At 37.2% G+C, this 27,495-nt stretch overlaps 1 long non-coding RNA gene across 1 annotated transcript; it reads right to left on the reverse strand.

Annotated features, from left to right (window-relative positions):
- Nucleotides 1-13,940: 13,940 nt before the first annotated feature.
- Nucleotides 13,941-16,633, reverse strand: LOC117064635. The gene is made up of 3 exons (XR_004429571.1): nucleotides 16,623-16,633; nucleotides 15,818-15,819; nucleotides 13,941-14,079 (listed from the first exon to the last, which is right to left on the reverse strand). It is a non-coding gene; the product is annotated as an uncharacterized LOC117064635 (long non-coding RNA).
- Nucleotides 16,634-27,495: the final 10,862 nt, after the last annotated feature.

Below are 27,495 nucleotides of genomic sequence, written 5' to 3' on the forward strand. Positions count from 1 at the left end.
TGTTCTGAAAGGACCCAAGAAGCTACTGTTCATGTAAAGAAAAATCATAAGAGGCAAAGAGGCAAGGAGAAAATACAATAGGATGAGTTGCAAAGATGCTAAATTGAGATAAAGAAGGAGCTCAGTGCTTTAAAAAATACAAACAAATGAAATTTCATTAGATCACATCCTCACTCAAGGAAAGGAAAGGAAAAATTTTGTTATAGATGTGGAAAAAACTTTTGGGGAAATGAGTCAAAGGCTAGGAAGAGATATACATCTTTGTTTGGTAGACAGGGCATTGAAATAGAAAGCTTAATGAAAATCAGAGGAGAAAGAGAAAAGTCCACATTATATATCTAATCTGGACTCATCTCATATTTCCATAACTTCAGGCATCAGAAAAATAAAATGGATGCAACACTCTACTTTCAAACTATAATGTGGAGGGAAAGAGAAAACAAACTCAGATTAGGTGTCATGGATGCTAAGGAGAATGAACCCATGTTATGTTAGCATATAAAGGAGATCTGGACAGAATCACTCGAACATAAACAGGCAAAGCCATGGCATGGTATCTCTGCAAGTACACTGTACAGGGTATCTCCCATTTGCCCTTCTGTCCACCTTCTCCCATTCTTCTCCTTCATTCCCCATGCCCTGGAAGGTAGTCCTTTATGCACATTTGTCTTTTAGTCTTCTATTGAAAGACACCTGCAAAAGATGAAGGGAAAGGAGTTGGGTTGGGTATTTTTTCCCCAGCTCTCTCCCTTCCATATCACAATGGATAAGCTTGTCTCCCTGTAGAAGGCCACAGTTTCTCTCTGGCAGTCTTCTCTGTAGTTGCCTTCTATGGGTTCCAGCAACCATGGCCTCTCGGTGGTAATGGCCCCCTGCTATTGCTGGCCCAGGGGTACCACACTAGTTTTTGTTGGTTTAGAAATCTGCAAATCCTGCTTATGCCTTTCTGAACAGGTCCTGTATTAAATTATCCTCAGATATCCCAGTTTGAATGTATCATCTGTTTCCTGCCAGGACCTTGACTGAAACATATACTATAGCAGATAATAATGTAAGAGAAACGGCATGCCAAAGAGAGACGAATAGCCCAGCAATTACAAAAATATAACCCAAGCAACTGAAACAGATTCCTTGCATATTTTTGCAATGTGTTGTGGAAGACTTTAATTTAATAAACAAGAGCTCAAACACAAGCCTATCTAGTAAGAGAATGAAACTTGAAAGAGCATTGTAGAAATAAGGCAACAAATTGAGAACTGTGATAAAGAAGCATTGCCATTTATTACATGTGTAATTATTCATTTTAAATAGGAAAAAGTATAATAGAGATAAAAAGCAAATTAATATTATTGAGATAGTCAAAATGCATGTAGAAGGAAAGAAACAGACAAATGAAGTTAGAGAAGAAATGAGGGATAGGGAAGACAAGTGCCATACAACATAAAAATAATCAAGGTCTTTGAAATTTTAAGTATCTCAAAAGCGATGCCAAGAGTATTCTGAAATACTCAGGAAAATTTCCCAGAAATGGCAGAAGAATTGGACCTGCAGATAAAAATGGTGTATCTTTTTAATTAAAATTATCAATTACAAGATTTCTTAATGATAAAAATTTCTCCAGTTATCCAGACATAGAAAGCAAATTGTCCACAAGGATAAGAAATCATGGCAGCCTTCGTTTCCCCACCGTGTCCAGCAATAATTAGTGTCAGAATATTGGAAACGGGTCTACATCACTAAGAGAGAACAAGTGAAAGCCAATGATATAATACTCAGACAAGTTGTAGCTCAAATAAAAAGGCAGTAGGAAGGCACACTCAAATTTGAAAACATCTGAAGACTATAATACCCACCAGAACTTTTTTTGAGAAAAGACCCCATAATGAAATCCAATCAAATAGGAAAAGAATAGAAATAAAACATGGAGCAAGAAAGAAGTAGTGGCAAATGGCCTGGTAGAAAGTGTGGAATCCATTTAAACAGATAACCAAGACCGAGAGAGTTACGGTGGGAAAAAAACTAAAAATAGGCCAGGCAGGGTGGCTCACACCTGTAATCCCAGCACTTTGGGAGGGTGAGGCTGGCAGATCACTTGAAGCCAGGAGTTTGAGACCAGTCTGGCCAACACAGTAAGACCCTGTCTCTACAGGAAATAAAAGAAATTAATCAGGCATGGTGGTGCATGCCTGTACTCCCAGCTCCTTGGGAGGCTGAGCTGGGAAGATGGCTTGAGCACAGGAGGTAGAGGCTGTAGTGAGCTATGATTGCACCACTGTACTCTAGTCTGGACAGTGGAGTGAGACCTTGTCTCAATAAATAAATAAATTTTTTTAAAACCCTGTAAAGGTTATAAATGCTAAATAAATAAAATTAAATAACAATAAATATTGAAACAGCAGGATAAAAAGTGTAAGAAAGTGCAGAAAAAGTAAGTGTGTTCATCAATTCATTGCTCATAGCTGGGAGTCAATAAATAATTTCCAAAATATAAATGTGTTTATTATGTTCTTTTCTTAACATTAGAGCAATGTGTTAAAACTAAATATCTCTTACAGTGAATACGTGAACTTCTCTGTGAAGTTCAATAATTTATTTGATTTTCCTTTAGTTTTCTTCTGTTCAAGTAAAATAAAATTGAAAACTTTTTATTAAAACATTTTAATTAGGCCATGGGAGGTGGCTCACACCTGTAATCCCAGCAATTTGGGAGGCCAAGGTGGGCGGATCATGTGCAGTTAAGAGTTCGAGACCAGCCTGGCCAACATGGTAAAACCCTGACTCTATCTAAAATACAAAAATTAGCCAGCGTGGTGGCGGGCACCTGTAATCCTAGCTACTTGGGAGGCCGAGGCAGCAGAATTGCTTGAGCCCAGGAGGTGGAGATTGCAGTGAGCTGAGATAGTACCATTGCACTCCAGCCTAGGCAACAAGAATGAACAAAAACTGGCCGGATGTGGTGGCTCACACCTGTAATCCCAGCACTTTGGGAGGCTGAAGCAGGTGGATCATGAAGTCAGGAGATCAAGACCATCCTGGCCAACATGGTGAAACCCTGTCTCTACTAAAACACAAAGTATACAAAACATTAGCCGGGCATGATGGCGGCACCTGTAGTCCCAGCTACTTGGGAGGCTGAGGCAAGGGAATTGCTTGAACCCGGGAGGCGGAGGTTGCAGTGAGCCGAGATCAGGCCACTGCACTCCAGCCTGGGGACAGAGCAAGACTCTGTAGCAAAATAATAATAATAATAATAACAACAACATTTATTCTGATGCTATTCTTATGAAATGTTTATGTATTTTTATTTATTTGTTAATCTACATATTTGCATATATTTTTAATTCTGTCTGAAATGGTGATCAGCAGATATTAACACCTGTTACTTCAGGGTGTCATAATTTGGGGTCACTTTTATAACTTTTTATATTACTTTATTTATGCTAAAAAACTTCGATAGTAAACATGTATTTTTTTAAGAGAGAGAGAGGGTCTTGCTCTATCACCCAGTCTGAAGTACAATAGCATAATTATGGCTCACTACAAGCGGCATGCACCACCATACCCAGTTATTTAAAAACTTTTTTTTTGTAGAGACAAGGTCTCACTTTGTTGCCCAAGTTGGTCTCGAACTCCTGGCCTTAAACAATCCTCCTCTTCAGCCACCCAAAGCTCTAGGATTGTAGGCAGTGAGCCATCACATCCAGCCAAACTCGACATCTTTAATTTAAAAAGTAAGATATTCCTCCAAACCCAAAAAGCCAAAAATGAAAAAAAAAAATCTGAACCCAAAAGATATAAACTGTTAGAACAGAAAATGTCTAGGAAGAAAAGAATAGACTACCCACCTGGGAAGAAAAAACTAAAGTGTGGTGTCTGAAATATGAAACACCTGAAAACTTTGAAACATTATCTCTAGAGTCCTTCAGTGGAGAAAAAGAGCTTGTTATTCAGGAGCTTGATACCAAATAATGTGGTCATTCATATATAAAGGCAACAGAAAAAACAATTCAAGTGCACAAGGGCTCAGAAAGTCTACCATCCAACTACACTTAAAACTTGAATACCTACATTTGGCGATCACTAAATGAATTAGTTCTGAAAGCTCACAAATTAAAATGTGATCATATAAAAGGACCAGTAGTTTATCTACTGCCAAAAGTGAATTCTAATGGGCCAAGGCCCAACCACGAAAATACACTCAGGGACACTGACCAGCTTCCCAGCACAAGTTTACTCCTACAGGTCTGGTTTCCCTATAAAACCTGAGATTTCAGCAATCCTGGGAAACCTTGGCAATGTGAGTGAATATAATGGCACAGTAATAAAACCACTGTGCTATAATCATGGTCCACTTACAAAAATAAATGGCCTGACATTTCTACTTCTGAGTAAGATACGATAAGTAATTATAAAATCCAGACTTTTGAAAGCAATTGGAACTATGGAAACTAAAATTCTAGAGGGAAGAAGATGAACTGAAGATCAAATGGGGGTAGCGACCTATTCTGAACGTGGCTAGATGTGAGAATCTGGGCTTGTCCCAAGCATAGGGCCACTGATGTGGGACAGAGAAACCAACAGAGCTTTTGGTCCTCATGCAGGGAAGTAAAGATGAAATTGTAAACTTAAGAGACTTCAAACACATAGATGATTTCCCTCTCAATGTCAGAATTCCAAAGCTGTGTTGATCAGGAGGACTAAAAAAAAAAAAAAGGGAAATTTCTGAAAGGCAAAATGGAAGTTTCTGCACTCTCTTGGTGCTTTAGAAAAATACCTGACAAGTACAAGAGCCCTAGAGAGTTAAAAAATCCCTGGAGGGAGTAAGTAATTGGTATTAATGAACTGAAACTGTTTTTTTGGTAGGGAGAATGTGCTAATCTGGGTTAACATAAAGGGTAAGAATCCAGGTTCGGCCCATAGCAGAGTTACATGGGGCCTGAGTGACAAAACTGGAGACTTTAGAGACCTCAAATAACAGAATATTTGTCGAATTTTGCAGTTTCATGGAAGGAAGGAAAAAGAGATAAACCTAAAACCTTTAAAAAGTAGAGTACAGATCCCATCAGTCTCTCATTCCTAAGACAAATAACTGCTACATTCTCCAATGAAAGCCAAGAGGAGCCACAGCCTTGGAAAGGGGAAAGACAGGTAGACCGGCTCTTCCCTAAACTGCAGCTCAGGCTTGACCCAGATTTAGTCCCTAGTTGAATCAAGGGAATCATCTCCATACTCTCTTTTCCAGGCAGAGGAAAAGTGAACATTCTCTCTGATGGAAAATGGCATTTTGTGGTGTCTCTACCATTTTTTCTTAAAGAAACAAAGTCCTGCGTTCAATAACAAATTACTAGGCATGCCAAGACACAGAATCCATAGGACAAATATGAAGAGAAAAAATAGCCAATAAACGCAAACTCATAGATAATCCAGATACTGGAGTTAGCTGAATAAGATGGACATCCTAGAACTAAAAAATGTAATACTGAAATTAAGGATTCAATAGATAGGTTTAACAATAGATGTATCTAACATAAGAAGGATCAGCAAATTTGAAAATAGGTTAATAGAATGATCCAAACTGAACCACAGAAAGAAAAAAGAATGGGAAAGAAATAATGACCTTTCTACATCATGGCAATCATCAATTAGAAAATGTTGTCTTTCTTAAAAAACTCATTCACATTGAAACGTGAATAATAAAGTACCTAGGATTAAGCCAGGAAAGAAATGTATGAAAAATTTATGAAGACAGATGTAAAAATTTACTAAAGAAAATAAAAGAATACATGAATAAATGGTGAGATATATCATGTCCATAGCTAGGAATACAATATTAAAATATATAAGTTCCACCTAAATTAATCTACATATATAAAATTTCAATCAAAATGCCAGTAAGACTTGAAAATATACTTTATGAAAAGAAAAATATACTTTATGAAAAGATGGAGGATTTAATAAATGGTAAGGAACTTCACTTGGGGAAAATGGTCTTCTATTTCAACATTTGCTACAGTCTCACTCCTCTATATTTATATTTCTATATATAAATTTCCTCTCCCTATAAATGTTCTAGATTATACCTTGTACCATGTACCATAGATTATACCATGTACATTATTCTGTATACAAATAAGTAGAACCCTTGATGGACAAGAAATGTGGGGGGGAAATTAAAAGACAATTGATCAAGGGCAACTGACAATGCTTAGTTGGCATGCTGCAGCAGAATTATCCTGGTGAGAAGCCACCCCACATTTCTCCCTCACTCCCAGTTGGACTAGGCAAACAGTGTCTGCCATCAGGTGGGATGAGTGACTATGAGAGATTATTTTGGAGAAGGTCTATGTCTCCATAGGGACAGAGAAACATCCAGGAAGATTGGAGAATATCAACTCTTAAAGAAGAGGCAATGAGGAACCACATGATGGGTTATACTAGAAAAGAGTTTAGCAGAGTAGGTGGTTACAAGGTCACTTATGAAAATTAATGTCCATTACATTAGCAAAATCAGTTAGAAAATGTATAAGAAGAAAGCTATCTTGTTTAAAATAAAAACAACCATAATGTAATTAGAATTAAGCATCATAAACAACATGCAAGGTCTTTATAGAGAAAAGAATAAGGCTTTTTTGAGATACATAAAAGAAGACTTGAATAAATGATAATTTTGTCCAAATTAGTCTTAAAATCAATGCCATCTCAGAAGGATTTTATATGAAGTTTGACAAGCTGATTCTAAAATTTGTAAAGAATGCTAAATGAGCTAGAGTTGTGAAACTATTCTGAAAACATAATAACAGATTGCATATTTTATACTCAAATATATCTGTGTTTTATACCAGATATAAACTATATTAAAAGGTAGTCAGAGTAAAGTATTGTAATACTAATCCTAGATTAAACAAATAGAGTAATGATCTTGACAATCTAGAAGCAGCCACAATTTTATATGAAAAAATAACTTATGAAAAGGTTACCATTTCAAACTATTAGGAAAAGCATATACTGTAACAAAATATTGATGCATTTAATAATCTATAGAGAAAAAAGTAGAATTAAGATTCTTTTTTGAACCAAATTCATTTATTTAAAAAAAATTTAATTTCTAGATTTGTCTTTGCTTGGTATTATTCTCCTGTGTGTAGGAAAACACATACTATGATGTTCATTGAATCATGGTTTGTAGTAATAAAGAACTGAAAACAAACTAAATATCTATCAAATGAATTTTCTTAAATCAAATATTCTTTCTTTTTTTTTGAAACGGAGCCTCGCTCTGTCGCCCAGGCTGGAGTGCAGTGGCCGGATCTCAGCTCACTGCAAACTCTGCCTCCCGGGTTCATGCCATTCTCCTGCCTCAGCCTCCCGAGTAGCTGGGACTACAGGCGCCGCCACCTCGCCCGGCTAGTTTTTTGTATTTTTTAGTAGAGAGGGGGTTTCATCATGTTAGCCAGGATGGTCTCGATCTCCTGACCTCGTGATCCACCCGTCTCGGCCTCCCAAAGTGCTGGGATTACAGGCTTGAGCCACCGCGCCCGGTCCAAATATTCTTAAAACATGAACCATACTATGGAATACCAGGCAGTAACTTTAAAAAAAAAAAAAAAAAAAAAACTCATGTAGGTGCTAATATTGACCAATACTCAAGAATATTGCTAAGTGAAAAATACAAGTTTTGGTCACTGAAAGTAAAAGTAACTATACAATAAGTGTAATTTTAAAGAAAGTTGAAGAAAAATGTGATCTATATATTATACGGCCTTTTTCTGAAAACACATAAATAACAAATATATGTACGACGTGTATATTTTTTTTAAAAAAAAGCAACTTATAAATAAATTTAAAAACATATAACAATGGGTATCTCTGAGGAGTAAAACATTTTCTCCTGGAGAACAGGAGAAGTAGGAGTGAGTGGAATGGGTACTTTATATCCCCTCTTACTTGCTTTTAATAGTATTCTTATACTACTTAGATGTTTTTAAAAATAAAGGTGCTACATGGTATTATTAAATAAATTATTGCAACACTTCAGTTACACATGTACTTGTATGGACATGGATTGAACAGAAAGAGACAAATGTATGTTCATGTGCAGTAAGCTCCCTAGCAAAAACTCCATCTTTTATTTATTTATTTATGTATTTATTGTTTTGGTAGAAATACCCCAGTTGTATAGAACGACCTCTCTCACAGTTAGGGAAGTACGTGTTGTTGGAATAAGTCAATCATCATATCCCGTTCACCTGGTCACAGGGATAGACTCATGGTTGAATTTATACTCCAATCAGATAATTTTGCTGAGGTTTTGAAGAAAGAAATGCAATTTCTTTTCCTCTGGACTTGGTTGATTGAGAATGAGAGACTCAGGAATGCTGTCCATATCGTTTATAATGAAGAAAGCCAGTAGAAGAATGAATACCTTTATGATGGAGGGAAACTGATCACTAACAGTATAGCTTAAGCCACTGGATCAAACTGCTCCTGATTTCTGTGTAGGTCAGTACATTACCTGTAGTTATTGGCCAAGCTGTTTTAACTAGTTTTTCTGTCTCTTGCAAACAAGAGTCCTATTTGTAAGATTTTGAGTAAAAAACTTTTTGGCAATTAAAACAAATTTAGTGTTATAATAGTATAGCTATTATAGGAAAATGGAAAGAGGAAAACTTCCAATGGTTTCCTGTTTCCTGCAGAATAAATGTTACAACCTTCAGGTGTTGTTCTGCCAAGCCATATTGGAGCCTGAGGCAAAGGAAAAGTTAGTACTATTGATCCAGTCTTTATTTAAAATCTTGTTCATCGTGAGTGTTTTTGCATTGACTTTGCTTTTTTAAAATATTGCATTAAAATGTTAGTTATCTTTATTAATGAGTTGTTTTGGAGTTTCCCTTAAGTTTTGTGCCTGAGGCAAATACCTCACCCTCCTCACCTTAGTCACACATAGCCTTGCATCCAGACTCCTTATCATCTGAAGTTATCCTAATTATCCAATGGAGTAAGCACTGTGGTACACCACCTGATTCCCACCAACCCTTTAAGGGGTTTATTCTCATACTGTTGACACTGTGGAAGGCTGACACCTGGCATCTGAGTACCCACTCCAGGCACTTGCCTTTAACTGAAGAGAGACACCTTGTTAATAGCCATGCTCTCTTCACCAGGGCAAGCCACACAATGAAAAAGTGATGTGCAGCAATTCTTCAGGGCCATCCTAAATTCAGAGCTTCCTGAGGTGATTGGCTGCAGCTACACTACAGCCCAGATTCTCTCTCTGTCCAGTCCTCCTGCCTTCATTTCCCTACAGATGTTGATTCTAAGAGCACTCACCTGTAAATGTCTTGCATGCATATCTCTGTCTCAGGGTCTGCTTTCCAGGAAAGCAACCAGCAACACCAATCTAATCTCCCATCACCCTCAACAAACATCCTGAACATCTTCCAAGGCCATCCCCCTTGTCTTCACACTATGCTCACTCAGGAATCTAGTTTTAGTGCATTGTCCCCCTTGCCTCTAAATCCCTCATTTCTCTCCTTGGCCTTTTCAATTCCCACCATCTTCAAGACATACCGCAAGGCCCACCTCCTCCACAAATGGCTTGCCTAACACCTATATTCCTACCTGATTCATATTATACTCAAATATATATTCAAAGAATCAATGAGCTTTCTTCTTCCCTACCAGCATTTGCCTAAATATTTTTTCAGAATCTCTTGGTCATAGTTCTAGGAAGATCTTTAACATCAGACTATACCACTGCTGCTCCAGAGTGAGCAGTCCTTTCTTTTTCAGTCCTGGTTGCTCCTACTCCTTTGGGTTTGCTGACCCGGCTATGTCCACCCATTCACAGAATGAACTGAGTTCCTTGTGCAGCCTGTTTCCATCTCTTTGGCAGGTTGGAAATGCATTTCTTACTTAACCTGCATGAGAAGGGCTTTCTGAAGTATCACTTTCCAACTCTTGATGACTTGATAAGGATTTCCTGTCACTTAAATATATTTTTTGTCTAATAGCATAATACTTTAAAAAATAGTATATGTAAAATTGTATAATGATTTTACAAAGAGTAGAGGAGGTTGCAATTAAAGAGACAAGGAATTGTTTTCTTAAAATCCTGAAAATCCAATGTACATTTATAATATAAATTGTACTACCACTGTCCCTAAGGTCTCATATAATACATTGAATACAAATTCAATTTAGCATGTCTCACAATTCCCCTATAAAGGGTCAAAACCAATGACTGATAAACTCCCTGAACAAGTAAAATCTATTTCCTATAAGAAGAGATTTTTTTCTTATGATTGTACCAATAACATTTTCTATGGCATTGGCATTGACAGTTTACAGGATATTTTCATATATATTATTTATTTTTATTCTATTTAATTCTCAAAATAGCCCTGTGAATTAGGTTAACCTGAATTTTAAATACAAGGGGAAACTGATGCTCAGGGAGGGATTATATGTCTGATATTAGACAACTAATAAGAGACCAAATGGAGTCTTCAATCCTGCTCTTCAGGCTCTAATGTTTTTTCCACTATTTGCCCTGCCTTCAACTGGATACAACTGCTGGGGCTTTATCACCAAGTTGTTTGCTTGCAAAATGGGGCTGTTGTCTTGGGTACGGGTTCCCAAGAGGAAACTCAGGGACTCATCCTGATCAAAGGGAGCAACTAAGAGGCTAGTGGTTCTCTCAGAAGTCAGAATGATGTGCTTTTCCTTTTCTCCATGTGGGACAAAGATATTAGCAACTGGGTAGGAAATTTATCTCTAAAAGGGGGAGACAAGCAAGAGTTTTCTCAATGGCTAAGTATTATAAATACCTCAGCCTCAGAATAGGGAAGAGATAACTCCTCTAGAGTATATGGTCCTCAATCATGAGGCATTTCCATGAGGAAAAACTAGATTCTACTTTAAACGTGAATTGTTGAAGCTTAGAGGCAATTAGCCCAAACTCCACTCATTTCCAGAGAGTTCTGAGGAACAGGAATAGAACACCACCACCCAAATATAGCTATAGTTAGTTTTTCCAATCAGCTTCTTCACCCCTAGGATTCTACCAGGCTCTCTAGAGTACATATACAAAAACAAAAACAAAAACAAAAAAATGATGGCAGTAATGTACCACAGCAGATGTTATGGTGCCAAGGCTTTCCATATTAGCCAACAGAATTTTACAGCAAGTATCTCTGACTCTCTGCCCAAGGACTTTCTCTGGCAGAGGCAGTTTGCCTTAGACTACAGAAGGGGCAGATCAAAAAATGTAGTGAGGAAAGGAGGGACTCATACCTCATCAAATCATGGATTGGGTTGGTAGATAAATGCCCCCACTTTCTTTGCCTCTAGGATGGAACAATTCTGAGGTGTGCTCTACCTTAGTTCTCACAGATCCTTAGATCATATAAGCATTAAGGTTAGAGAGTTGCAGGTCCAGGCTAACATGAATGGCAGACATTTTCTAAGGCCTATTGTAAGCAAGCAAAACTCTAATGGATATCACCAAACAAGAGCTCATAGGCAAAGAAGGTTAGAAACAGACATAAAGATACTGTGGAAGGATGTGTAGCCTAGGAAACCGCAAGAGAACAGCATGGATGTGCAGAAAAAAATAGCAGCTCCTGGAGGAAGAACCAGAGAGGGGGAGACTCAGGCTAGAAGATTTCAGGCCTGGGAACTGTATTCTGAATCTGAATTCTATATTCTCTTTTGTTGGTCTGTTTCTTCTTTATCGGGGGAAACCAGCCCCCAATATTTCATGTAGGTTTTTTCTATTTCCCTAAGCGTTGGCCAGTCTGAGAAATAAAGGGAAAGAGTACAAAAGAGAGAAATTTTAAAGCTGGGTGTCTGGGGGAGACCTCACATGTTAGCAGGTTCCATGATGCCCCCCAAGCCACAAAACCAGCAAGTTTTTATTAGTGATTTTCAAAAGGGGAGGGAGTGTATGAATAGGGTGTGGTTCACAGACATCACATGCTTTAAGGGCAACAAAAGATCACAAGGCAGGAGGTCAGGGCAAGATCACAAGGTCAGGGTGAGACTAGAATCACTAATGAACTTCCAAGTACCACTGTGTACACATTGTCATTGATAAACGTTTTAACAGGGTTCAAGAGCAGAGAAGTGGTCTGACTAGAATTTGCCAGGCTGGAATTTCCTAATCCCAGCAAGCCTGGGCGCACTGCAGGAGACTAGGGTGTGTTTATCCCTATCTACATCAGCATAAAGGCAGACACTCCCAGGGTGGCCATTTCAGAGGCCTCCTCTGGAAATGCATTCTTTTCCCAGGGCTGTTAATTATTAATATTCCTTACTGGGGGAAGAATTCAGTGATACTTCTCTTACCTGTTTTCGGTAATAAGAGAAATATGGCTCTGTCCTGCCTGGCCCACAGGCAGCCAGACTTTTAAGGTTATCTCCCTTGTTCCCTGAAAATCACTGTTATGCTGTTCTTAAGGTGCCCAGATTTGACATTGTTCAAACACACAAGCTCTACAAACAATTTGTGCAGTTAACACAATCATCGCAGGGTCCTGAGGTGACATTTATCCTCAGCTTCGAAGATGACTGGATTAAGAGATTAAAGTATGACAGGCATAGGAAATCACGAGAGTATTGATTGGGAAAGATCTGGTTTCTCCTTATAATTTTTCTTCTTTCTAATAATTAACTTGGTTATTTGCATATAAATTTTAGAATAAGTTTATCAGACTTCTCAATAGCTCCACTTGGACTTTTAATGGATTGTTTTGAATTTATAGAGTCATTGGGTGAAAATTGACATTTATATTAATTTATCTTATCAGAATACCTCTTCGTCCTTTAGTTTTAAATTTCTACGTAGAGATGTTTCTTTTTAGAAAGTTAATTCCAATATACTTATAGTTTTGATGCCATTTTTAAACATTTCTTATAGGAGGATCTTATATTCAGCAACTCTGCCAAACTCTCTACTTAATTCATGTTGATTTTTTTTAGTTGTTCCCAGTATATAATAATATCATTTGCAAATAACAGTTTATCTTTTTCCTTCAAATTTCCTTCAAATCCTTTCATATTTTACTTATGAATATGCATACAAATATCATAAATAAAATATTAACCACATTAATGGAATTTTACTTTTAATTAAAATAGTGATATATTCTGATCAAGTTGGGTTTATTCCAAGAGTGTAAAGAGAGTTGAACTCAGGAAAATTTTTATATGTACTTCACCACTTTGGTAGATAAGAGGAGAAAATCCTATAACGACTTTATTGATTTAGAATATATATTAGATAAAATGTGTTCAATCCTTAAAAAAGATCAAAAGTTTCAAAGATCCAGAATAGCCAAAGTCATCCTGACCAAAAAGAACAAAACCAGAGGCATTACTCCACCTCACTTCAAATTACACTACAAAGCTGTAGTAACCAAAGCAGCATAGTACTAGCATAAAAACAGAAACATAGAAAATTAAACAGAATAGAAAACCCAGAAAATAAATCCATGCATTTATAGTGAACCTATTTTTGACAAAAGTTATCAGAGGTAGAAGGTTAGTGGGGGGATAAAGAAGGGATAGTTAGTGGGTATAAAAATACAATTAGTTACAATGAATAAGTACTAGTAGTTGACAGCACAATAGGGTGACTATAGCTACCAATAATTTATTGTATATTTTAAAAGAAGTAAAATAGTGGAATCGAAATATTCCTAACACAAAGAAATAATAAAAGCTTGAGTTGATAGATACTCCCAATTACCCTGATTTGATCATTATACACTGGATGCTTGCATCAAAACATCACATGCACCCCACAAATATGTACAACTATTATGTACTCATAATAATTTAAAATTTTTTAGGTCTCAGCAAAGTAAGGTAAGAAGGGAACACCTTTAAATTAATAAAGGTTTGCATATGATTTCTCCCATTCTGAAGGTTGTTTCCTTTGTTGATAGTTTCTTTTGCTGTGCAGAAGCTCTTACGTTTAATTAGATCCCATTTGTCAATTTTTGATTTTGTTGCAATTGCTTTTGTGTCTTTGTCATAAAATCTTTGCGCGTTCCTATGTCCAGAGTGTTATTGCCTAGGCTGTTGATCTGACAAAGTTCCAATAACCAGCATCTATAAGGAAATTAAATAAATTTACAAGAAAAGTTAAATAACCCAGTGGGCAAAGGACATGAAGAGAAACTTTTCAAAAGAAGACTTACATGTGACCAGCAAACATATGAAGAATAGCTCAGTCTCACTGGTAATCAGAGAAACGCAAATCAAAACCATAATGAGATAACATCTCACACTAGCCAGAATGGCTATTATGAAAGAGTCAAAAAAATAATAGATACTGGCAAGGTTGCAGAGAAGAAGGAACACTTTTACACTATTGCTGGGTGTGTAAATTAGCTCAAACATTGTAGAAGACAGTGTGGCAATTTCTCAAAGACTTAGAGGCAGAAATACCATTTGACCCAGCAATCTCATTACTAGGTACATACCCAAAGGAATATAAATCATTCTGTTATAAAGATACATGCACGCATGTGTTCATTGCAGCACTATTCACAATAGTTAACACATAGAATCAACCTGAATGCTCATCCATGACAGATTGGATAAAGAAAATGTGGTACACATACACCATGAAATACTATTCAGCCATAAAGAACAAGATCATGACATTTGTGGGAACATGAATGGAGTTGGAGGCCATTATCCTTAGCAAACCAACACAGAAACAGAAAACCAAATACCACACGTTCTCACTTGTAAGTAAGAGCTAAGTAATGAGAAATCATAGATACAAAGAGGGGAACAACAGACACTGGGGCATACTTGATGGTGAAAGTTGAGAAGAAAGAGAGGATAAAAAAATAACTCTTGGGTATTGGCTTAGTACCTGGGTGACAAAATAATCTGTGCATCAATCCCCTGTGACATGAGTTTAGCTATACAACAAAATTTCATATGTACCTCTGAACCTAAAATAAAAGTTTTAACAAAAAGAAATAAATGTTTAGCTGGAAAAATATAATAAATTGATAAAGGTTGTATCCAAAAAAAAATACAATCAAAATTATACTTAATAGATTAGTTCTGGATGCTTCCCTTTAAGATCCAGAACACTGCAAGAAGAACGATAATCATGACTCCGATCTAACATGATTGTGGAGACTGTGACCAATTCTACAAAAAAAGAAAGAAGTGAAATGTACTTTTGATTTTTATTAGAAACGGCCAAACTGTACTCCAAAGTGGTTGTATATTTTGCACTCCCACCAACAATGTATGAGAGGTCCGATTGTTTCACTTCCTCTCACACTTCATGTTAGCAGTCTTTTAATCTGTAGCCATTCTAATGAGTGTGAAGTGGCATCCCACTGTAGATTTAATGTGCCTTTCCACTGTGATTATTGATGTTAGGTACCTTTTCACGAACTTGTTTTCTTTCGCAAAATGTTGATGTCTCTTGCCCATTTTTAATTAGGTTGTTTGCATTTAAAATTTCTAAATTGTAGGAGTTTTTATATTTTAGGAATCTAAATCCTTCGTCAATATGTAGACAGAATATTTTCTCCCAGTCTGACTCATTTTTAAATTTTCTTACAGTATTTTTTGATAGCAGACTATAGTTTTAAATCCAATTTAACATTTATTTTATGGTTAGTGCTTTCATGTCTTAGGTAAGAAAAATTTTCCTAAGGGCATGAAAAAATCTTCCTCTTCTTTTCTTCTAGTAGTTTTGCGGTTTTGGTTTCTATGTTTGGGTCTATGATCAGTCTCAAATTATTTTTGGGGAATTGTATAAGATTATTTTCCAGTACCCAACTTCTAATATCTAGTTGATATGTCTTTATTTGTTGAAAAGACAGGTCTTTCCTCATTGAAATATCTTTCAGTCTCTTTGTCAAAAAATAATTGTCTACATATGTGTAGGTTGTTCATTCTCATTCTCATATTTCATTTATCCTTTCAAGTACTGATAGCCATTGGGGTAGTTTTCCATTTCAATGGCCACAATGAATAGTGCTAATATGAACATATTCTGATGAACATATGCATACATTTCTGTTGATACCTAACAGAACAGATACATCATAAGGAATGCATATAACTTTAGTAGATATTGACACTTTTTAAAAGTATTTGTACCATAGCTTTACCAACTGTTAATCTTTATCACTTTAGCAATACAAGTGAGTGTATATTTCAACATATTCAAGATTTATTTCTGCTTAAGTGTGTCATACATACATCATATTTGAGCAATGGTCAAACTTCAGAGAAATGTCTATAACATGGTATTTTTTTACTAAGTGGATTAATGAATGATGGCCAATGAATTAATGAATGGATGGCAAATGTGATTGTAGAATACACAACAATCATATCTTCCAATCTATTAATCAAATCTGAAAGTATTTATCGAGTCTCTGTGAGTGCCTATACAGAATGATGCTGATTAATATGCCAGAGCATGTCCCCATCTGTTGTCATCTGCTTCCCAAACCTCCTACACATTTACATGTGTGTACACAATAAGAAGTTTGCCCATGTTTACACAGTATACTTTTCAAGATGTAGTAAATACAGTATTTCACAACATACAACATTTCACATTTTGAATGGAAGACATTTTCCAGAGAATACGGAGCCTTTGATGTAAGAGAAAGGAAAACAAACAAATAAAAAATCTGTCCTTTGTGATATGGGGCATTAATCTGTGGTGATCTGTATCAGCCATAGCTACTCCAGAATAGTGAGTACAATTAATCCTCATTCTGCAATGACAAGAAACATCATAGATAAGACCAACAAGCAAGGCATTCAGTGCATGACCACAGCAAGGACCACTGGGACCTATTTGCTTTTTAAGGTGCCATGCATCCAAGATTTAAATTAACATTCTCATTACAAACCTGGTTCTCACAAATCCTAGTCAGTATTTCTTAATTCAGAAAATAGATTGTGGTATAAAAGGCAACTCTATGGATTTATCCAATGTATAAATAGATTTTTGTTTTACTTTTCCACTCAATTCTTGTGTCCTTGGCCTTTTTCTCTTCTCAGTCTACACTCTCTTTAAGCAATTTCATTTCCTTCAATGACTTTAGCTAATATCTCTATTATCTACAGGAGGATGAATCCCAAGTTCCTATATCCAGCTGAGACCTCACCCATCTTCTCCATGTCCACCCACTATAACACCTGTTCCACATTTCTACCTTCAAATGTCAACACATGAAAAACAGAACTGATGATCTTCTCCTTCAAACAACCTCCTTTTTCAGTGTGCCCTACTTATCAAATAGCACCATGATCCACTTGCTTGCTTTTGCCAGTATTACAGGTATCATCCTTGGCACCTCCAGTCACCAGGTCCTGTCATGTAGAAGTCTTAAGAATCTCTTAATTACTCATGTCTCCATATCCTCTGTCACAGCCACACTGTTGGCACCATCATCTCTTATCTAGAATACTACAATACACACCTGACTGGTCCACCTACTCTTACCAGATCCCTTCTCCACATTTTGGCTAGAGTAATCTCTTTAAGAACGGAACTTATGGCATCTCTCCTCTACTAAAATCCTTTACTGCATCCTGTTGTTCTCGGAAGCATACTACCGAAATTGAAAGCCCAGCTCCACCACTCAGTAGCCATGTGACTCTGAACAAGTTATTCAACCTTCTTGACCTGTTTTCTTAATTGTAAAATGGGAAAGATAATAATATATATCTCATTAGATTATTGTGGGAAATAAATAACTTAATACATATCAAGTGCTTACAGCAGTGAATCATTTAACGAAAATACTTTGCAGGGGTGGGGGTGGGTAGGGAGGAAGAAAAGATTCAAGCCAAAATCTTAATCTAGATTGAAAAATCCTGTATGATCTGCTTCCTACCTCTCTGGCTTTACCTTGCTTCTTCACCTTGCACTATTCTCTTCATTCACAGCTGTGTTGTTTTTTAGCTCCTCAAAAAATGTCATGCTTTCTATCACTTAACATAGTAGAGCGTTCCCTCTACCTGAACCTCTCTCACCACCAACCAACAATGCCCTAACTCCTATTTAAAATATCTCATCTTCAAGTAAAACCTTCCACACTCACCCTACCCCATCCACACCACATTGGATTTCTCTATCATGTGCTCTGGCTAATAGAATTCATAGAGCTGCTAAAATTTGCTGCATTTTATTGTATTGATATAATAAAAGGCTGTCTTCCTGCTGAAGACCTGTTAAAAACCCTGAAATCTGTTTTCCTCATAAACAAATACACTAAAATAATACACATCATGTCAAACTACAAGGAGAGATCTGGATGACAGAAAATATATTCCTCTGTCTCAGCAATTTGAATGGTGACTGAAATTTCTTCATAGGTTTGAGATTCAGGGGGCTCAGTCTTCTTCTGTATACTAAACTGCAACTCAGCATTGCCCAAAACCGGTGTACAAAAGGAGCAAATCAATGTTGACATTGTTGCTTGGGGCTTGAGGGGGAGTGGAAGGCAAATAACCTGATCAGAGTAGAAGTCTTTCCCGCTGAATATTCCGGGCCCTCATCAATTGCTGATTCTGCCAAAGATCAGGATCTGAGAGCACTGCGTCTCCACAGAGCTCAGATTATCTGTAGCTCCCAAATGTTGTCAAACTATATTCCCTCTGCCCCTAAATGATATGAAACTAAATGTTGGTAGAAAATTGAATTAGTACAGCTTTGATCATTCACGGACATCTCTTTCCAACTAGGTTAGTGGCTGAGTGAGAGAGAGAAGTTTTAAAGCATGAAGAGAGGAACAAACCTGTTAGACTTGATTAGCTATCATCAGTGGAAATTAGTCTCAAAATATCCTGTCCCTCAAAAGCTGATTTTTATCGTAATGACTTACATGTTTAGCTTTCAAAAATAGCTTCCAATTCTTAAAGAACTATGTCCTCTCAAATGGCCAGTTCTATTTACACCTTGCTTTATAGCAAATTAATTGGAAAACTAAAAGCAATATTGAATTACAAAGCACTTATTCATGCTACACATTTTAATAAAATTTTCTTGCCTACAATTCCTAGTTAGTCCCACAATAATCCTTTTTAAAACAAATGGGAACAGTTCTGTTAAACTGCAGATTTTGTGTGTGGTTGTGATTGAGCCAGGGAAATAAAATTGATAAATTTTTACCTTTTGGAATGAAATTAAAAGCACTAGCAGCTTAACATTACAAAATGAATACCTATCAGGGAATGTGAGCAGCCTCAGCCCAAGTTGGGCTCTGAACATACTGGCATTTGAACCCTGTTATGAAGCCAGGTCACAGTCTGTGGAACAGGACCTAGGCTTTGTTCCAAGACCAAAAGTACAGATTCTCAGAGGAAGCCAAGCTTACATCAGTCAATGCCAGAATGCTTTCCTTCACTATCCAGGAAGGTAAGTCCTGGGTTTCGGGTGAGCTTGAACATTTTTTCAGAGGCAGCTCTTCAGTTGAGGCTGGGAGCAGCAGAATGAGGGAGGAGGAAGTAGTGTGTGCTTGCTGTTAATATATCCTGGAGTCCGCCTAGGGACCTCTTCTGCTGAGTAGGTTTAAGTCCCCAGAAATCTCAAGCTTAGTATGTATGCCTTGCTAGGTGAATAACACCTAAAGTCAAAACTTCATGCCTCAACTGAGTACATTCCCAGTTGAATGCAAGCTCCATGAGAGGAGGTACAATGTCTATTCAACACTATATTCCCACTGCCTAGAACAGTGTTAAGGATGTAGCAAGCACCCAATAAATTCTTATTGGATAATTGTTGGTTTAATCAATACAGAACATAGGGTATGATACAACAAAGTAGATATTTAGTTTTAGTGATCATTTTCCACCAAGAAAGGCTAAAATTACTTCAATAAAATGCAACTATGGTGGTTGTGGAGGTATGCTGTTTTGGTCTCCCTTAGAAAATTGATTTGCTTATTTATCTCCAAAGTCTATAGTTCTAAGTATTTTTACGTTCTACTTCAACTTTTCAGCCAGACCATGTTCTTCCCAAGTAGCCCCAAGACAAAGAAAGAATGGGTCTGGCCACTTCTTTCAAGTGTGAGACTCCTCTAACAGGCAGTCTTCGCTTTAGAGATCATGACTGAATTGGCTGAAACCTCATTAGACCTGTCTTGTGGTTTAAAGCTCTCATTGCCCAATCCTGCTTCCACTCCACTTTCCTTTTTAGATGTCATATCTTCATGCAGTCTGAAACCTTTACTACAATTCTGCTGTTTCTCCATTATTATCTTTCAAGGTTTATATCTACTAATAAGTCTCTTGTAATCCTAGCTTTGTCTCAACATTTCCTTCCTAAAGGACCTTGCTGATAGAGAGGAGGCAGAGCCTAGTAGTCTCCCTGAGTTCAGGTGAAGTTAGGAGTTCAAGGAGACAAGTTGGTTTGAATTTGCAGGGGAGAGTGCCAGACAGGAGAGAGATGCATAGCCAGATGACTCCAAAAATTTGCAGTCTTTCTTGAGTATTCAGTTAAGCACTGATCAGATAAGCACTGTGTAAGGAACCAACCCAAGTTCAGAAAAGAAAGCACCTAAAAGAATGAGTAGAAATAATCCCTGTGTTTGAAATGTGAACATATATAATTCCTGTTCCTCCCTGCAGTTCAAATGTGAACATATATAATTCCTGTTCCTATCAGCCAGAGTGAAAAATCTCTTAATACATGGGTCAATAGGTAGAATACCCCATAAGGGTCTTGCCTTAGCAGTAGAGTAAAATGTGCCCTAAGCTAAATGCAGCTTTTACACTACCTAACAAAGTTTTAATGCAATACCTAAAATGATCAAACTGTTTCCACGTAAACAGACTGCATCACAGAACAAAGTTCAATAGTATTTATAAGAATATAAGAAGTACCAACACCTAACAAGGTAAGATTCAGAATGTATGGCATCCACTTAAAAATTATGATGCATGCAAAGAGGCAGGAAAATATCACTTATAATAAGGAGTGAAATAAAGCTGATTTAAAAATTATAGAATGATAGCCTTAAATAGATAAGAAAAAGTAAACATTAATTATATTGCATATGTTTATGAAGCTGGAAGAATGAACAAGGCATTAATTGGTTGGCTGGGCGCAGTGGCTCACACCTGTAATCCCAGCACTTTGGGAGGCTGAGGTGGGCAGATCAAAATGTCAGGAGATTGAGACCATCCTGGCTAACATGGTGAAACCCTGTCTCTACTAAAAATACAAAAAATTAGCCAGATGTGGTGGTGGGCGCCTATAGTCCCAGCTACTCGGGAGGCTGAGGCAGCAGAATGGTGATCCCAGGAAGTGGAGCTTGCAGTGAGCCGAGATCGTGCCACTGCACTCCAGCCTAGGTGACAGAGCGAGATTCCATCTAAAAAAAGAAAAAGAAAAAAAAAAAAGACACTAATTTGTTAAAAATGAAAGTAAGAAAAAATATATATCATGCTAACACTCATCAAAATAATAAAGTCTATATTCATATCAGGCAAAATAAGTGTCAAGGAAAAAAATTACCAGGAAAACAAGAGGTTCATTTTATAACAGCAAAAGGGTTAATACATTAAAAAGGCATAATAATCCTATATATTCATGCACCTAATAGCAGAACTGCAAAATGCATGAAGGAAAGTGTACAAAACTACAACGAGAAACAGATTAAACCAAAATTACATGTACAGGTTTCAACATTCATTTTGCAATAATTGATCCAACGAATAGACAGAAAATTGGTAAAGACACAGAAAATTCGAGCAACACTATTAGCCAGCGAGACCTAATGGGCATGAGCAACACTATTAGCCAGCGAGACCTAATGGGCATGAGCAACACTATTAGCCAGCGAGACCTAATGGACATTCACGGAGCACAACACCCAAAATATCAAAATACACAGTCTTTTCAAGTACACGTGGAACAGTTTCAGAAAACAGACTATATTCTGGTCGATAAAATAATCCTCAATATAGTTAAAAGGATTAAAATTTTACACAGGATGTTTTTGAACCACAATGGAATTAAGTTACAAATCAACAACAGAAAGGTATTTGGGAAATCCCTAAATAATTAGAAATTAACTAACGCATTTCTAGATAATCTATAAGTTAAAGACAAAATCAAAAAAGAAGTTAGCAGTTGCTTTGAACAAAATGAAAATAACACATTTCAAAAATAATGAATGTCACAAAAGCAGTACTAAAATTTATATCACTAAACATCTGTATTAGAAAAAAGAGAATTACCACATCAATTACCACAGCTTCTACCTTAAGAAATTAGAAAAAGAGGAGCAAATTAAACACAAAATAAACAGAAGAAATAATAAAGATTAGAGTAGAAATCAATAAATAGAAAACAGAAAACAACTGAGAAAATAAATGAAACAAATAGAAGAAAATAGAAATTATCAATATCAGAAATATGACATGCGACATCATTATGATTTTACTGATGTGAAAATAATAAGAATATATTAATTATTTTATGCCAATGAATTTGACTAAATGAAATGGATACATTTCTTGAAAGACCCAAAATATCCAAGCTCACCCAAAAAGAAATAGATAATTTCAATAGCTCTATATCTTATTAAAGAAGTTGAATTTTTACTTAAAATATTTTCCACACACACACAAATCTTCATATCTAGATGGCATCACTGGCAAATTCTACTAAATACTTAACAAAGAAATAGCAATGATTCTACACAAATGATTCCAGAATACTAAAGAGAAGGGAATATATTCTTACTCATGCTATAAAGCAAAAATTGTACTGATAGTTAAAGGCATTACAAAATAAGAAAATTATAAACCAATATAGCTCATGAAAGAAAAAACATTTCTTACTAAGTTTTAGCAAATTGAATTCACTAATAAGAAGGATAATATAACATGGCAGGGTAAATTTTGTCCTAGCAATGCAAAGTTGGTTTAACATTTAGAAATAACACATTTCAACAAATTGAGAAACCAAAGGAGAAAGGCCAAATGATCATCTCATAGAGGCAGATATAGAATGTGACAAAATCTGGCCGGGCGCGGTGGCTCACACCTGTAATCCCAGCACTTTGGGAGGCCGAGGCAGGCGGATCACGAAGTCAGGAGATCGAGACCATCTTGACTAACATGGAGAAACCCCGCCTCTACTAAAAAATACAAAAAAATAGCGGGGTGTGGTGGTGGGCGCCTGCAGTCCCAGCTACTCCGGAGGCTGAGGCGAGAGAATGGTGTGAACCTGGGAGGTGGAGCTTGCAGTGAGCCAAGATTGCAGCCACTGCACTCCAGCCTGGGCGACAGAGCAAGACTCCATCTCAAAACAAAAGAGAAAACGTGACAAAATCCAATGTGCATTTCTGATTTAAAAATTTCAACCAACTAGCAGAGCAGGGAATTTACTCAACCTGATACATATTTACTTTAACAGTGCATTTTATACTTTCATTTGTTTTTATGTTACTAATTAGCATTATTTTATTTGAACTTAATAATATTTTGTAAGGCAGGTGTAGTGGTGATGAATTCCCTCAGTTTCTGTTTGTATGGACATGCATTTATCTCTCCTTCATTTCTGATGGACAGCTTTTCCAAGTACAGTAATGAATTCCCTCAGTTTCTGTTTGTATGGACAGGCATTTACCTCTCCTTCGTTTCTGAGTTTGTATGGACATGCATTTGTCTCTCCTTCGTTTCTGATGGACAGCTTTTCCAAGTACAGTAATGAATTCCTCAGTTTCTGTTTGTATGGACAGGCATTTACCTCTCCTTCGTTTCTGAGTTTGTATGGACATGCATTTGTCTCTCCTTCATTTCTGATGGACAGCTTTTCCAAGTACAGTATTGTTGGCTGGATGTCTTTTTCCTTTCTGCACTTCCTATGTATCATCCCACTCTCTTCTGGCCTGCTTTCTGCTAAAAAAATCTACTGATAGCCTTGTAGGTATTTCTTATGGGACAAGTTGCTTTTTGCTTGTTGCTTTCAAAATTATTTTTCTTTGACTTTGGTAGTTTGATATATGTCTCTGTGTAATCTTTTTGGGTAGATTCTGCTTCAGGACCTTTGAACTTCATGAACCTAAATGTCCATATCTTTCCCAAGATTTGGGAAATTTTCAGCCATTTTTTAAAAATAAGCTTTGTGTCCCTTCCTTCCTTCTTCTTCTAAGATTCTCATATACACATATAATTTTGCTTGATGATTTCCTATGAATCTCATAGGATTTTGTCTTTGTTCATTTTGCATTGCTAAAACATCATCATTCCTGAAACTGATAATTTATAATGAACAGAAGTTTATTTGGCTCACACTACTGGAGGCTGGGAAGTCCAAGATTGAGGGGCTACATTTCTTTCATTGCTTCTTAGCTGGGGACAGGGGAGTCTTAGTATTGTATGTCTTTTCTTGATCCTGCAATGCCAGGCTGGGCACTGATGGTCCCCCATTTATCTTCCCTAGGGCAGTCCCTTGAAGTAATTAAGGTTAAGGGCTTTCTCTCAAACCAGCAGAGTTGAGCCAGCTGTCAGCATGTGTCTGTGCGTGATCTGCAGAAGTCTGCACACATGGTCTGTAGGAGTGGATGTAGGGCACCAGTCACAGTGAGAGTGGGGCGGGGGGCACATGGAGTGCTGAGGGAACATATGGGCTAGTTGAAAGTGTCTACAGATGATGTATCCTTTGACGTTAGAGAGCTTGCCTCTTGGTAGTGTTCATGAGATAGTTACTAGAAACCATGACTCTTTGTTGAGTTTCTCACCCAAGTTGTTATGAAAACCCCCATTTTCTCTGCTCCTAGCTGCCTCCAGACTATTCAGCCATGCCAAATTCCTCCATGTTCAGGATGAGGTGAGAAGGAAATGGGCCTCTTGGGCAGTGTCCCTCATGGCTGTAGAAATCCAGCATTCACTATACTTTCACTCTCCTCCATAGAAGAAATGGCAGGCTTGAGGGATCTCTCTTGGCACTGAGCTGTGCCAGGTTAGGGGAAGAGTGATACAGGTAATGTGAAACTGTTCTTCTAACCTTCTTCAATGCATTTATTCTTGGGTTTTTTCTTCAAAGGGGGGCTGGATTTTCTTCACTGAACTCTCAGACTCACAAAGAGTTACTCTCATCTGTGAGTGGTTTTTACAATCAATGTTTCTGTAGGAAGATGAGGGTTGAATAGTCTTATTCTGCCACTTTGTTTGTGTCACGCTTCCTGTTAAAATGTTAACAGACCAGATAATTCCACTCCTGGTTATTTACCGAAAAGCAGTAAAGTCAGATACTTTCACAAACACTTGTACTTAAGAGTTCATATCAGCTTTATTTGTAATATCCCCAAACTGAAAACAATCTATATCAACAACTGAATGAACAAATTGTGATATATTATTACAGTGTGATACTACTCAGCAATAAAAATAACTCAGCAATAATCTATAGTGACAGAAAGCAGATCACTGCCTGCCTGGAGTTGCAGAGTGTGAATGGAAACAAGGAAGCAGAAAGAGGCAGAAGGAAGATATTACAAAGAAACAGGAGGAAACTTTGGGTGTGGTGGATATATTTATTATCTTAATTGAGATTATAGTTTCACAGGTATTTATGTAAGTCAAACTTTAATAAATTTTATAATTTAAGTATGTTCAGTTGTAAATTGTATCTCAATTGTACCTCAATTTCTTTAAAAAAAGGAAGTATGTCATTGTGAGTTTTGATTATCCACACTCATCAGAGAAAGGCAGAGTACTTTTTCAGATGTAGCTTAACACTAAGCTTATTACTTTCTAACTAAAAGTTGATTTTCTGATGTATAAATTAGATTCACTTAGTATTAGACCCATTGCTGCATACAAGTAAAGGGAATTCAATATTGGCTTAAAAACATAATTTTATTTCAAAATTTAAAATGCCCAGAGGTGGGCAGCCAGGGCTGCATAGCAGTTCCACAAAGTTGTCACCGACCAAGGATTCTATAACTTTTATTCCACCATGTGTTAAGGTAACTCTTTAAGAACCAGCCATCATAAAGTCATTCCAGCTGGGCATGGTGGCTCACGCCTGTAATCCCAGCATTTTGGGAGGCTAAGGTGGGTGAATCAAGAGGTCAGGAGATCGAGACCATCTTGGCTAACGCGGTGAAACTCTGTCTCTATTAAAAACACAAAAATTACCCGGGCGCGTGGTGGCAAGTGCCTGTAGTCCCAGTTACTCAGGAGGCTGAGGCAGGAGAATGGTGTGAACCTGGGAGGCAAAGCTTGCAGTGAGCCAAGATCACGCCACTGCACTCCAGCCTGGGTGACAGAGCAAGACTCCATCTCAAAAAAAAAAAAAAAAAAAAAAAAAAGTCATTCCAGCAGCAGGAAAGAGAAAAGAACATAGATGAGCCTGCTTCTCTCTTTCGGGACATTTCCCAGAAGTCACACGTGACACTTTTACCTTTTACATCTCATTCGCCCAAACTGAGTCATATGGCCTTACCTACTGCAAGGAGGCTAAGAAATGTTGTCTGCACTCTAGATGGCCATACAGCCAGCTGAAATGCCAGTACTAGGAAAAAGAGGGAAAACAGATATAAAGGGGCAACGAGCAGGCTCGGGTTTCCAGGTAAATAACTGAAATAAATAATAGAGTGTGAAATATTACAGTCCTGAAAAAGGAATATTTTGATTCTAAAAATAAAAGATAACTTACACACGTGGCTCTTGTCCACTTACTCTTAATCTCCAATATTCATAAGCAACAATGACAAGCAATTAGCAGGGGATGGGGTGGGAGTGATAAAAGCGTTGAATGTTTTTCAGCAGTAACTTCAGTCTAATTTTATCCTATATGGGTGTCCCTCGACACCTAAGACTGGTATCACGAGGAAATGAATGATTCGCTATGCCTTATAACAGACTGCCATAGGATAATTTGGCAGTTCTTGTTAGTGAAAATCATTCATAAATCACACATTTTCCCCATTGCATCAATCAAGGATACTCATGAAATGGAACAAGACATATTAAATAGAGGTACAGACCAGTCGAATGTTTTTCTGAAAGGAAATTTTTGTAAACTTCAATGGGCCCATTTTGACATCCACCCTTCCCTTCATCTCTGCCAGGACAGAGTTAATATATCACCACAAAGGCACGAAGTTCCCCCAAAGAATTGTAATTTTCAGGTTTAGGAGGGCGTTTTGGCTTGCTTTCATTACATTCACGGTTCCAACTCTGTTGCTTTCTGGGGAACACAGGGTGGAATCTGTGAATACATGGATAATGTCATTGCTGCTGCACACAACAAGCTTAGGGAATTGAGGTAAGAGTTGGGAGGCAGTGGTATACTTACAAGGAATCCATCCTTCTAACCCTTGCCCCTTGGGAAGAGGAGCCTCTGTTTCTAGTGATCAAAGATTATACAATTATGAAAACTCAATATTCCTAAGTTGCCTGAATTTCTAAATTCTCTGTACAAATAGGGAGGAGGAGAAATGAGCAGAAGGAGAGACCATAATATGCTCAACT

This window comes from Trachypithecus francoisi, unplaced genomic scaffold (assembly GCF_009764315.1).
Source record: "Trachypithecus francoisi isolate TF-2019V2 unplaced genomic scaffold, Tfra_2.0 Lachesis_group2, whole genome shotgun sequence".
Taxonomy (NCBI): Eukaryota; Metazoa; Chordata; class Mammalia; order Primates; family Cercopithecidae; genus Trachypithecus; species Trachypithecus francoisi.